This window comes from Bactrocera dorsalis, chromosome 2 (assembly GCF_023373825.1).
Source record: "Bactrocera dorsalis isolate Fly_Bdor chromosome 2, ASM2337382v1, whole genome shotgun sequence".
Classification (NCBI taxonomy): domain Eukaryota; kingdom Metazoa; phylum Arthropoda; class Insecta; order Diptera; family Tephritidae; genus Bactrocera; species Bactrocera dorsalis.
The window spans coordinates 41,888,766-41,902,171 of record NC_064304.1 but is presented as its reverse complement, the minus strand read 5'-3'; the positions used below and the strand labels follow the sequence as shown (position 1 = coordinate 41,902,171).

The 13,406-nt window shown below is 37.3% G+C and overlaps 1 protein-coding gene across 5 annotated transcripts in view; it reads right to left on the bottom strand.

The window, feature by feature from the left end:
- The window catches only part of LOC105224493 (sex determination protein fruitless), a 419,068-nt gene extending 416,703 nt beyond the window's left edge, over positions 1-2,365 (bottom strand). For 2 of the 5 annotated variants that reach the window (XM_049448213.1, XM_049448212.1), the window contains exon 1: positions 1,912-2,364. The gene's annotated coding sequence lies outside the window, so the exon portion shown is untranslated. Of the gene's footprint in view, positions 1-1,853; positions 1,885-1,911 lie in introns of those variants that run through there. The other 3 variants (XM_049448201.1, XM_049448214.1, XM_049448203.1) reach the window with 3 other exon arrangements.
- Positions 2,366-13,406: the final 11,041 nt, after the last annotated feature.

The following is a 13,406-nucleotide window of genomic DNA, read 5'->3' as shown; positions in this document are numbered from 1 at the left end:
AAATGGTTGTTCAAAATTAGAAAATCATTCAATTTTTGCAATTAAATTAATTTTTATAATTAAATTAATTTAATAAACTTAATACTGGAAAAATAATAATGAATAAGTTGTACATCTAATCATACAATAATTAAATTTAGTTTTAAGAGTAGTAATTAATTTATAAAATTATAATATTTAAAAATTTCATTAATCTTTTTTTCTCGCTCTAAGTTTTTAATAATTAAATCAAATTATAATGGTTATTCATTTAATAAATCAAAATATTAAAAAAAAATAATTTTAAAATAACTTTATTGTTCGAATTATACAATAATTAAATTTAATTTTTGAAAATGAAATTAATTTAATTAATAAATATATTAAAAATAAAATAAAAGAAATTTTAAGGTTCTAGTCATATAAAAAATAAATTAAGTTTAAACAATAGTTATTAATTAAGACAAAAATTAAAATAGTTAAAAATTTAATTAAGCTATTAATAAAGTAATATATTGAAAAAAAAAATAAAAACAATTAGCTAAACAATTTTTAAATTAGTAAATCATCATTATATGATTTAATTAAATTAATTTTTATAATTTTAATTAATTTAATAAATTAGATTCTGGAAAAATAATAATGAATAAGTTTTACATCTAATCATACAATAATTAAGTTTAATTTTAACAATGGTAATTAATTAAAAAAAAAATTAAAATATTTAAAAATTTAATTCAACATTTTACCGTTTTACATCTATAATAATTAAATTTAATCTTTATAATGGTAAATAATTTAATAAATTTAAACATTCGATAAAAATAATTTTAAAAAATTGTATTGTTCTACTTATATACATATAGTATAATGATTATACCTTATTTTCATAATGCTAATTTATTTAAAAAATTAATATATTGAAAAAAAAAAATAAAAAAAATTTTATGTTCTAATTCTATAATAAATAAATTTAGCTTTGACAATAGTAATTAATTTAATAGCTTTAATTTTTATAATGATAATTAATTAAATAAATTAAAATATTGGAAAAAATAATTTCTTTTGTTCTAATTACATATTGAATCAATTTAGTTTTTATAAGAGTAATGAATTTAAAGAAAAAAAATATTGGGAAAAATTAATTTTTGTTGTCCTAATTCTTTTATTAATTAGAACTAATTTTGATAACATTAATTAATTTTTAAAAATTAAATCTTAAAAAAAATTTCAAGTCCATACTGTTCTAATTTTCTTAATTAGATATAATTTTTATAATAGTAAATCTTAAAAATTAATTGCTTATTTATGCAAGTTTTTATTGTAATTACATAATAGGAAACGAAATATTTAGAATCCGTTTTAACTTTTAGTTCTAAGAATTTTCTATTTCTTTTATCACCATAGCAACTTGTACAAGAAACCATTAATCATTACATTTTACTCATAATTAAAATTTTCTTTTAGTTAAAAAGTCCTAAAAGAGTTTTACATCTTTTAATCAATATATGTCACAAATAATATTTGCTATGTTTCCAAAATCGTTATTAATAGCTTTCGACAGCACAAGCTTGACTAGCAACAGTTTGCCGTGAGAACACATTTACTTAATTTAGCAAACGAGTTACTCATACGCGCTGGTGGCCCCAGCACAATCAGGAAATTTCCGCTAGCGCAAAATGATTCGCTTGGGCCAAGCACATGCCCTAGCAACAGCATACTCGTAGCGCAGAAAGTAAGGAATAAAGTGCGGAATAAAGCAGTCAATGAGAAGACAATAATAAAACAGCGAGGAAGAGCTTCAATAAAGTCAAACGAAAGAAACAAAATAACGAACGCCTTCCGTCCACCTTCACTGCTAACTGTCCGCCTACCAACACAGCGAACGAGCGTGTTTGCCGGCCGACCGGCAGATTCGCGCTTAGCTTTTACCTTTTCCCGTTGCTGCCCTGTCCCTTGGCAATAACATAACTAACTTAAATGGCCTAACTTAACAGTTAACTGCCGCTCGGCTGAGGTCAAACTAAGCACACTTCTTATCAACACTGTTAAATGCAACTACTACAAACACTATTGTGCCGTTAGCAATGTTTGTTGTTGCGCTAAAAGCGACTACATATTAGCACACACTGCGACACGTCAATTATTTTGGCAATTCGATATTTCTTTGTGAGTTTTCATTTAGCGAAATCGTAGTTCGCATTGAATTTGCATTTCGTAATTATTTACAAGAGTTGTGCGATTGCTCGGCTTGTAATGCGTTGCACTGTAACACTGTAAGTGATTAATATTTGCTGGTTGTCGTTGCAAATTGCCTTAGCGCTGCTGCGGTTGCGTCCTTGCTGGCGGAGCGTTCACGTTCAACTGAAGTGTGCAAGCGATTTGATGCAACTGTGAGCTGCGTGTGCAGCGAGTTGCAATTTACCATGCCACGCGCGCAAAGCACATACTCACACACACACATAGGCCTGGCCGTATGTAAATACAATGCTGCATCATATTGTAAATAACCAGCTTCGCCACTTGCCATTTACCGTTCGCTGCGCGTGGCTATTTGTGGCATTTACTTGTCGGGTTGCCATGTAGTCCTAGCGCTAGCATTGCGTCTCACTCCTATCTAATGCGAGTGCATTGTTGTATTTGTAAGCAACACCTTACACATGGTTGAAGCGTTGCTCACACAATGCATGTTGCAACTGTTTACTTGCACTTGGCTTTGGTGTTGTTGCCAGCAAATCGCAAAATCGTGTGCTTGCCACCAACGAGTGGCCAACATACGCCTGCAACTAAGCGGTCACTTACAGCGTGCAACATGCCACAAAGCGCAGTGCTGTGGAGTTGTTGCTGCTGCTGAAGTTCCAGCGAACTTCATGCAACATGCGCGCATACACAACACTAGCAGCGTGGCGTACCACTCGTCACTCCATCGCTGACGTCATGCTGCCCTTTTCTGCCGTTAGCCCCAATACAACAATAGTGTGGCCAAGTGTTGGTTGCAGGTCCTGCTGCTGTTAACGACAGTGCAGCCGAGCAGCTATGTGCCGTTGCAGCAGTCGTAAAGTATGCAATGTAACTGTGTTTTACGAAGAGAGCAGCGGCAGCGGCAGCTACACTGCTCCGTTGCTTGTCAATTTGCCTTCGTATTTGTGTCAGTAGAATCATTGCCTGTAAGCTTTCGGTATTTACGAAGTACAAAAGTGTGCGAGAGTGCAGCTTGAGAGCGCTTAACAGTGCTGAGAGCACGCTGAAGTGTTGATGTAGTGTCATAAATTTTACCAAGGTATTGGATTAAAGATAAACTTCGTATTATATCTGAGAAATTAAAACATCCTTAACCTTGACTGATATTCGCGACAAAATACTATTATTCCTACTAATCAGAAGGTATTATTTAGTAAGAATTAATGATTCCGCCGAAATTTGCCACTACTCCCAGTATTTTATATATAAGATATTCGTTGCGAAATAAATCTACCACTTAAGTAGGTTTACAAGATTTATGCAATTTGAAGATAATGAACCACGCTTTATAATTCAATAGAAATACTTTTGAGTCAATATCAAAAAAATTTCCATAAACCGAAAAAAATCACATGGAGCCAAAAATTTCTTGAATACGGTGTCTGAGCGATGAGTCTCGTTTCGTGTTTTTTCAAAAGGACGATCACGGGACGTTGTATAATCGCGGTAAACAAAGTCAGATTTTTTTTTTACACAAAATCCCTCATTTGCGACGAACTGACGTAGACGCATTCAGGGAAGGTCTTGATGACGTCAAGACTTGCCACATATGAATCGTCCATATACCTCTGTTATTGACGATAATGTCGAAGAAGTAAAATAAACAGTGATTATAAGTCGTTATTCTGGCGTCTTGAAAATCCTAAATTATCAAAAGATTTCTTATGAATCGACCTAAAGGAGCTCAACCTTTTAGAAAATTATCAACGAGTAAAGTTTGTAAAAGAGATACTTTACAACGAAGCTGAAGACCATATTTTAAAAGCGATAGTAAAGAGGTGATATGTGTCGATCTTCTTTTATGGGTCTTTTCCGTGGGCTTCAGTCTATTACACTACGCTTGATAAGCTCTTTAATGCGATATTAAGGAGGTTTATCACACGGTAATTGGCTCAGACTGTGAGGTCCCCCGTTTAGTGATTTGGAGAGCACACATAGGTTCGCCAAGCAGGTTTCCTAACCATATTTTTGCAAAGAAGCTGTTACATATGTACATCTTTCTGTCCTTTGCCGCCGTATTTGAATAGCTCGGCCGGTAATTCAATTTCATCTCCAGGTATTCACTGCCGTCCAGTAGGCATAACTTCAGTATACTTTGAACATCAGCCACAATATCACCACTTTGGGTCTTTCTGTTATTCGGCGCATCTTTCATATAATTTTTTGAGCAACACCCCTATCAGCCAGAATCTCAAGCTCTTCATACCTAAGCAGTTCGGCTTCTTCCCTCTTCTGTCCGCATATGCGTCTGACTTCCCTCTTCAATTCTCGGGGTGAATGATCATTTTGTGGTAGATCACAACATTTCGAGGTAGGCTCCTCCCTTTCTCACCACTGCGACACGACAGTCCTCATCTCACCAGCTGCTCTTTTGCAATTTCCGAAAACCAATGGTTTCGTTTGCAGTTGTACATAAGGAGCTTGAAAACCCGTGCCACAGTTTCTTTATGGGAGTTTTTTGATAAGTGCTCTCAGAGAGCAGGCTGGAGACATGTGTAGAAGTTCACGCAAGTGAGGAAAGTTCTCTGATCGCCATTCACTTGGAGTGGCCAGAAACGATGCTTTTACATATGACTCAAGCAGCACACGACTTCCGGTCTTTGACCAAGTATCCTCTGGGTAGCCTAAGAACATCCTTTGAAGGCGAGCTAAAGTGAGAAGGCGAAATATTCCCTACTTGGGGTTGTGCGCTGGGTTTGGGACCCCCTACGTAAAAAAACACCCCCAATGAAAGGAAACAACAAGCCTCGGATGAGTGACCCCCCTTTTGATAAAATTATTTGAGCTGCAGAATTGAGAAGGTACAATCTTCTATAAGAGTGTACAGCTACTGGCGTACGCCAATGATATTGATGCCATTGGCCTCAATAACCGCACCGTTAGTTCTGCTTTCTCCAGACTGAACAAGGAAGCAACGCAAATGGGTCTGGCAGTGAACGAGGGCAAGACGAAATATCTCCTGTCATCAAACAAACAGTCGTCGCACCAGCGACTTGGCCACCGCGTCACTATTGACAGTCATAACTTTGAAGTCGTAGATAATTTTGTCAATCTTGGAACAAGCCTTAACACCAACAACAATGTCAGCATCGGAATCCAATGCAGAATAGCTCTTGCCAACAAGTGCTACTTCGGATTAAGTAGACAATTGAAAAGTAAAGTCCTCTCTCGACGAACAAAGACCAACAAAACGATATAAGTGACTCATTATTCCCGTCCTGTTATTTGGTGCAGAGGCATGGACGATGACGACATCTGATGAGTCGCCGTTGCGAGTTTTTGAAAGAAGCGTTCTGCGAGAGATTTGTGGTCCTTTGCTCAATGGTCACGGCGAATACCGCATTCGATGGATCGATGAGCTGTACGAGATATACGATGAAATTGACGTCGTTCAGCGAATTAAAAGACAGCGGCAACGCTGGCTAGGTGATGTCGTTCGAATGGTTGAAAACACTACAGCTCTGAAAGTATTCGACGCAATACCCGCCGGGGGAAGCAGAGGAAGACCTCCACTCCGTTGGAGAGATCAGGTGGAGAAGGACCTGGCTTCGCTTGGAATATCCAATTGGCGCCACGTAGCGAAGAGAAGAAACGATTGGCGCGCTGTTGTTGACTCGGCTATAATCGCGTAAGCGGTGTCTACGCCAGTAAAGAAGAAGATCCTCTCAGAGAGCAGGAATGCAAGTCGAACAGAAAGAAAACCATTCATTGTGGCTTTCCGACGTCGTAAATTCCTGTGTTTGTTTTGTTGTACAGAGGCGGGTGCGTATCTTGGCTTCAATAAGAGAGTGGTCCTCGGATTGTATGCACGTTAAGGACAATCACAATATGTTCCGGAGACAGCCAAGTAGGTTAATGAATTTTTGAGCTGGAATCTAGTACTGCAGGTAACCATATTTCGGACACTAGCGAAGTCAATCAGCCTCAACCTTCCGTCAGGGCGTGCCGCAAATAGGTGTTAAGTTCAAAGATTTTGCTCTGTTGCGGATTGTGCTAGACGCTCATCCATGGAAGTGAACATCAGGACTCGACTGAGTCTTTCTCTCACCACGAATCTCACACCGCGATAAGAAGTCCATTAGGAAAGCGCATATTTGGTTTGGACTCCAGAGCCAATGCCAAAAATAAAAGTTAATATAACGGGTGATTTTTTTGAGGTTAGGATTTCATGCATTAGTATTTGACAGATCACGTGGGATTTCAGACATGGTGTCAAAGAGAAAGATGCTCAGTATGCTATGCTTTGACATTTCATCATGAATAGGACTTACTAACGAGCAAACGCTTGCAAATCATTGAAAATTTTATTACCAAAATCAGTGTTCGGTTCGAAATGTGTTTCGCGCGCGTGTTTTGTTCAGCGATGAGGCTCATTTCTGGTTGAATGGCTACGTAAATAAGCAAAATTGCCGCATTTGGGGTGAAGAGCAACCAGAAGCCGTTCAAGAACTGCCCATGCATCCCGAAAAATGCACTGTTTGGTGTGGTTTGTACGCTGGTGGAATCATTGGACCGTATTTTTTCAAAGATGCTGTTGGACGCAACGTTACGGTGAATGGCGATCGCTATCGTTCGATGCTAACAAACTTTTTGTTGCCAAAAATGGAAGAACTGAACTTGGTTGACATGTGGTTTCAACAAGATGGCGCTACATGCCACACAGCTCGCGATTCTATGGCCATTTTGAGGGAAAACTTCGGACAACAATTCATCTCAAGAAATGGACCCGTAAGTTGGCCACCAAGATCATGCGATTTAACGCCTTTAGACTATTTTTTGTGGGGCTACGTCAAGTCTAAAGTCTACAGAAATAAGCCAGCAACTATTCCAGCTTTGGAAGACAACATTTCCGAAGAAATTCGGGCTAATGCTCGAAAAAGTTGCCCAAAATTGGACTTTCCGAATGGACCACCTAAGACGCAGCCGCGGTCAACATTTAAATGAAATTATCTTCAAAAAGTAAATGCCATGAAACAATCTAACGTTTCAAATAAAGAACCGATGAGATTTTGCAAATTTTATGCGTTTTTTTTTTTTTTAAAAGTTATCAAGCTTAAAAATTACCCTTTACTATAGTACAGTTTTTTGTTGAGACAAACCAATTTTGCCTCAACTACTTTAAGAAAACATATTTGATTGTTCTAAATACATACGAGTATATGTCTAAGACCATTTTTCCTGAAGTTGGAAAAGGTGCAGTATGTTAAAATAATTTTCAGGCTGAAGTTCTAGTTACCTCAACATGTGCAAATATTAATATCCAAAGGATAACACAACGTCATATCCTAAAACCAGTATATTGGTGGAACGAGGAAATAGCCAAGCTCAGAAAACTTTGTCACTTAGGCACATGTCGCCTACAGCGTAACCAGAGTGGCGCAAACGATATTGAATCAAGGGAAACGTTAAAAATGCATAAGAAAAACCTAAAGTCAGTATTATCCGCTGCAAAAGAAATCGTTTCGAAAAGCTATGTGAAGAAGTGAACACAGACCCCTGGAGAACTGCATACAAAATGTGCAGGTCAGTACTTAAAAATAAGTCCCGGCAGTCTAGTAGCACATTCCTTATAGGAGAGTAGTCGGCTCACTCCTTCCAACACACCACCCTACCTTTTACGCTAAGCCACGAAACGAAAATGCCGAACCACCTCTGTTGGTCACAGAAGATGAAATATTGAGCATAATTAAAAACATTAAAAACAACAAAGCGCCTGGGATAGATGGTAAGTTAGCACCCCATACATTCAAAAGTATCATATGATGCAGCAATATCATATGATACAAAGTAAAATAATATGATACCACTAAATCGCTGAGACTACGACACGTGTAGTGGCAACCTATGGGAACATAACAAAACGTTTTTTAACTGGTATACCGGCTATTAACTCACTGATGTACCAAGGGGTGGTAATAATACATCAACCAAAAATCGAATATACAGTTGACCTCATAGTGATGTCAGTTGGCTAAACATCTAGATAGACCTCCGGCTCAAATGAAATAATTTCATAAATGGTCTGCACCAATGAGTTACAATAAAGAGTTTAGAGCTGGTCGAGCAGAAAATGGAAATATTTCTCATAAGGACAAGGAAGGCGGAAGAAAGCAGAGCAAACTAAATATATAGTATAATCTAAAGACTGATGGCCAACAGAGGTTACGCGCGTTCCAGCCGCAATTTTTAATAGCAAAAGCAAATGAGACGGACTACGTCTACAAGACGGAAAAGGCGGATAGAACCAAGAGTCTTACAATGTGGCATCGGCAGTGGCAAACCTCATCTAAAATACAATGGGCGCACAGGCTGATCCTAGTTATCCATTCTTGGAGAGATAGACGATAATTTCCACTTAACCCAAATACTAAGGGTGAAGCTAAAATCGACACATGTCAGATCTTTGATAAATGGAAAGCTGTCAACGAAGCATCAGCTCTAATTATGACAAAACTAAGAAACTTATAATAGATTAAGAGTGAGTCAGTGCGTACAATAAAAGATATATATCTTAAATATCTTTTTTTTTCCATGAAGTATTTAATAGCTAATCAGGTAGTTCCGTTTGAGAGGAGTAGGTTAGGTTTAGCGGATTAATGTTCCGCACTCCGGCCTTTGGTGCTTCCCCTTAATATAAGATAGATATATATTGGGTAGTCGAAAAAGACGTTTCGTATTTCTAATCAAACTTATTTTTTTATAATTATAATAATGAGTAAATAAACAAATATGTATCATTTTGGTCGACAACTTTTTGCCAGGAATTTTACAACTGTCAAAATACTGATTGACTAGATAACGCATTAGTGCAGAAGATAACAGGTCTTAAATAAGTATGGCTGTTGGATTATCTATTTGAAAGGATGTATCTTTGTTCAACATATCTGATTTCTGAATGCATACCGGATTGTGACACGTCACTTCCGCCTTAATCTGTAATAATGTAATAAATCGTCTCTAATGGTGGTCAGCCTAGGGAGAAATGTCGTCAAATACGATGAAGCATCAAAGCTTTCTGTGTGGGTGATGATAACAGTACTTGGAGAACCTGCATCAATCTGAAAGCTATTGAGTGAGTTACAGTCGATACGTATTTTGTTTTTACAAGTGTGTCACATTACCACTCTTTCACCCACAGACGAACGCACTCACCGATATTAGTGGGTATACACATAAGGTCAATGCAGCGTTCTCTTCGCCAGTGTCTGTTGAGAAAAAACTTGAACTCAAAACCAAAGCCAATGCCTCATTTAAAGGGGTGTGTTCGTTGCACGCGCACATCAGCTGTCCAGCTATGTATTTCACATACTCACGTAAACTTACATACATATATGTATACGCTCCGCACTCTCGCTCTTTCCTCTGGTATCCACGTTTGTCACTGTTAAGAGTTCATTTTTTTTGTAACCAATGTGTACAACTGACGTTTTGGTCAATCTCAATCATTGGGTATATATTTGTGTATATATACTCACTATATGTGTAAATATATGTATGTACCATATAGGAGTATATTCTGTTCCGTACAAGGCCAACACGCCGAACACTGCACGCGGTTTTTCAAGTGCAAATGCACTTGTTCGTCACTTAAGAGCGCCCGCTGTGGGAGTTTGGACAATCTAACATAAGTCTCTAAGCTTATCGGTGTGAAACCAAGCATGTAGCTTAAGTTTATTTACTTTCTTCTATAGTAATAGATTATGATTGATCACTGTGGCAAGAGTAAAAATTAATTACCTTATTTTCGCAATTTCTTATCAAGCTGAATTCTATGAGTACGCGAAAGCATTAATGCAGCAAGTAGAGGGAATAGACCATTATCACCTCAGGCTCATAAAAATCTGCTATAATGGAAAATAAAGGCCTCAATTTCTTTTTTTTACTTAAAGGTATTGCCGGTTGGCAAAAATCCCCCTTAAACCCTCGCCGAAGGTGCCGACTGGAATAGATACCACAGTATCACGGCGTTGCAAGGGACGGTCTGGAATCAATTCGCCCTTGTTGCAGTTGAAAGGCATCTAGGTCTGTTATTTATATGTATATTTGTTGCTCCACAATACCATCATATTCATGGATCAAGGGATACGTGCCTAGGATCAACTTAGCTGTGGTATTGTCTCGTACGGAGTTTAAGGAAAAAGAAGACGGAGGGTACTTTAAAACAGTAGCTAAACTGGGTTAGTTGCAAGGACTGGCATTAAGTCTGAACCTGAAGTTAATTCTTATTGAAGGAAGGCAACACACCAGCGGCAGCCGGAGCCAACTCGTAGCCCAAATATGACTACAAATAAAAGAGGTGAATGAGATGTCATAAAGGCAGCTGTCAGTAGCGTATCTGCCAAAGAATGATCTATTTTTAATTTCAATTTTCAATTTTAGACCCAAGAGATAGAGGTCAGCGAAGACGCTAAGCTGCCAGCCAAAAGATCGAAGGCATGGGATGTAACATCGGTTAATCATTTGCTATTAAGAGCCGGAACCACATTAACAATGGTATGCTATACGAGGAAGATCCAGTAGGAAAATTTCACGGAGCCCATTGGAAAGGAGGGCAAACTACGCCGACAACCGTGGCGATGAAGGTGCTAATAAACAATCCAGGTCCGCCATCGTCATTAACGTATGCCGGCTGATACCAAGACCAAAATGATGCGTTAAGCGATAGGAGATCGGACGTTCTTTATAAAGACGCTATAGCTAAGATCGGAGCTAGACTATTAGCGGAAGACAAGAAGGACATTTCATCCACACCAAGCGCAAAGGTTTGGGTTCCGCCTATACCATCGTAACAAAACCAAATAATGGAGGTCATGAGAGTCTATATCTCGAATATGCCTACGGAAGACTGCAAGATTGCTTTCGAGACCACGCAGCAAATTCCGACGTGGAGATCAAAATGAGCACAATGCAGTTTCTGCTGTTACTAACAAGGAAATCCAATGAGTTAGAACTTGAAACGATAATGCCAAGGATTATTTATGTTTATGGATCGTTAGAGTTATCCACAGAACTCGGATATGAAGAAAATCGTGCCAACGGTCGAGTACAAAGTGGTTTGAATTTGAATAACATAATTTTAATTCTAAACAAAAATTCCATCAATAAACACTCACTGTTTAAATATGGTTTATGTATTTGTTGTATGAAATAATATCAACCGCTCTAATTCGACACGTGTCTCTTTACCGTCACTTTATTTTTAATTAAATGACGTTGCGTTGAAGGTCAGGGAAAATCAAAAGGCCTGACAACGAGCACGTGCGCTGTCAAGGAGTGTAATTCAATAATTGCTATTCCATGAAATGTCCTAATCGACACTCGTTCGCTAAACAACTCACAAATACTCAAAAAAAACAACACTGACCGATATATAAAGAGTCTTATATTAAACCTCTTTGTTGTAAGTGGAAGCTTACTACTTTTCCATATTTTAGTGAGAGATCCAATGCAATTTTTACTTCAACATTATTATTGTTTAAAATGTATCCACTTAAATTTTGCTTCACTCTGAAAACGACATTTTATTAAATCACGCTCGTTGGCTTTTCATTCACATTATTTACACCGTTAAGTGTGGAAAATAACGCAGCACAAACACGCATATACATACATACCAACGTTTACCCACAAATCAGTCTTTATGAAAGGCAATCAGCTGTTAAGCCGCTGTTATGATGCTGTTAATACAGCTGCTTTATTTCTGGCACGTGTTTCTCTCACGCGTACACAAGATGAAATTGCAAAAACAGATAAATGCATTTTTCGTTTGTTTTGATTTACAACTTCGTTGCAGGGTAAACACCATTTGATAAATGGGAGCGAAATAAAGCTCTCGCTTACATACATATAAACTAATACATGCGCAAGTCGAAAGGTAAAAGCTGAGAGCGAATGAGAGAGTTTGCGTAGCAAAAAATGAGTGTTTTCTTGAAGCTATGAAGCCCTAATAATATTATATAAGGAGGTAAAATTATTTTTACACCTCTCGATATATCAATAATAAAATAAAAATTCAATCACAACAATTTCATGCAAAGTATGTGAAATTACTCAAGCGCTGAAAGCAAACATGCTCTCTAGCAACACCCACTCAAAAGCACACAGAAGAGCGTAAAAGTATGCTGTAAAACCGTTAAAAGAGCGAAAAAAGAGTAATTGTTATGTAACTTTACAGCGACATTATTAAACGCACTCTCTCTCACTGTTATTAGTCGTACACCTACTAAGTTTACACCGCTGTTACGCCATATTTTATAGCAATGAGGTTGGAATTCAGTGATTCGTATGTATCAATACACCTGTAACTTCAAACATGTTTGCTACAAAATTTCTGTTTTGAAATGTGAAGTTGTACGAGTTGACGACAAACAATTTCCTTCTCACTCTCTTGCAACTGGAGTTTCCCTCACTCAACCACTTTTGTGTAGTAAAAAGTTAATAATTCTGCAACAACAAATATTTTTGTATATATAGAAAATATTTCCTTCCATACAATTTGCTGTCTCTGTTTCTACCCTTACTCCGTTGGCAAAAACAATGCGTTGGTTCTTCTGCAAAAGTGTAGCATACATTAGGGAGCGCTTGTCTTAACCCGTTTACGGCTGTGTGAGGAAAAACCGACACGGGTAAGAATTTAAATGAAATAAATTTGTGGTGTGAAGAAAATTTCTTTATTTTAATGTATTTAAAAAGTATGAGCGAACCTTCTGGCCTTCTTTATTCAGTTTCCGCTAAAGTTAATTTTGTATTTTGAAAAATCTTGGTTTTGTGTTGAATTGAAGACAGGACAGAATTATTTTCTTTTTGTGTTGTTGCGACCTATGGTAAAGAAAGAGAAAATCAAATGAAAATATTGATTATAAAATAAAAATGTTTTATTATTTCATCTGTTTTATAAACCTTTTTTGTTGTTCCCCTTCCGGGAACAAAGTAATGTAAATAATTATGTAAAAACAAGAATAAACGTTAAATTTGGCTTTATCAGAAGTGATATGTTTAGTACTGGCAGCTACGTATATGCTATAGAGATCCGATCAAAAGAATTTGTTCGGAGATGATATTGACTCCTTTGTGATAACTTATGCCAATTTGATCGGTCAATTCTTATGGCAGATATGTATATGTGGAAGCTGGCTCAACAGCTCAACACTTCGATGGTTCGAACTTAGGTGTTGAGCTGTTGAGTC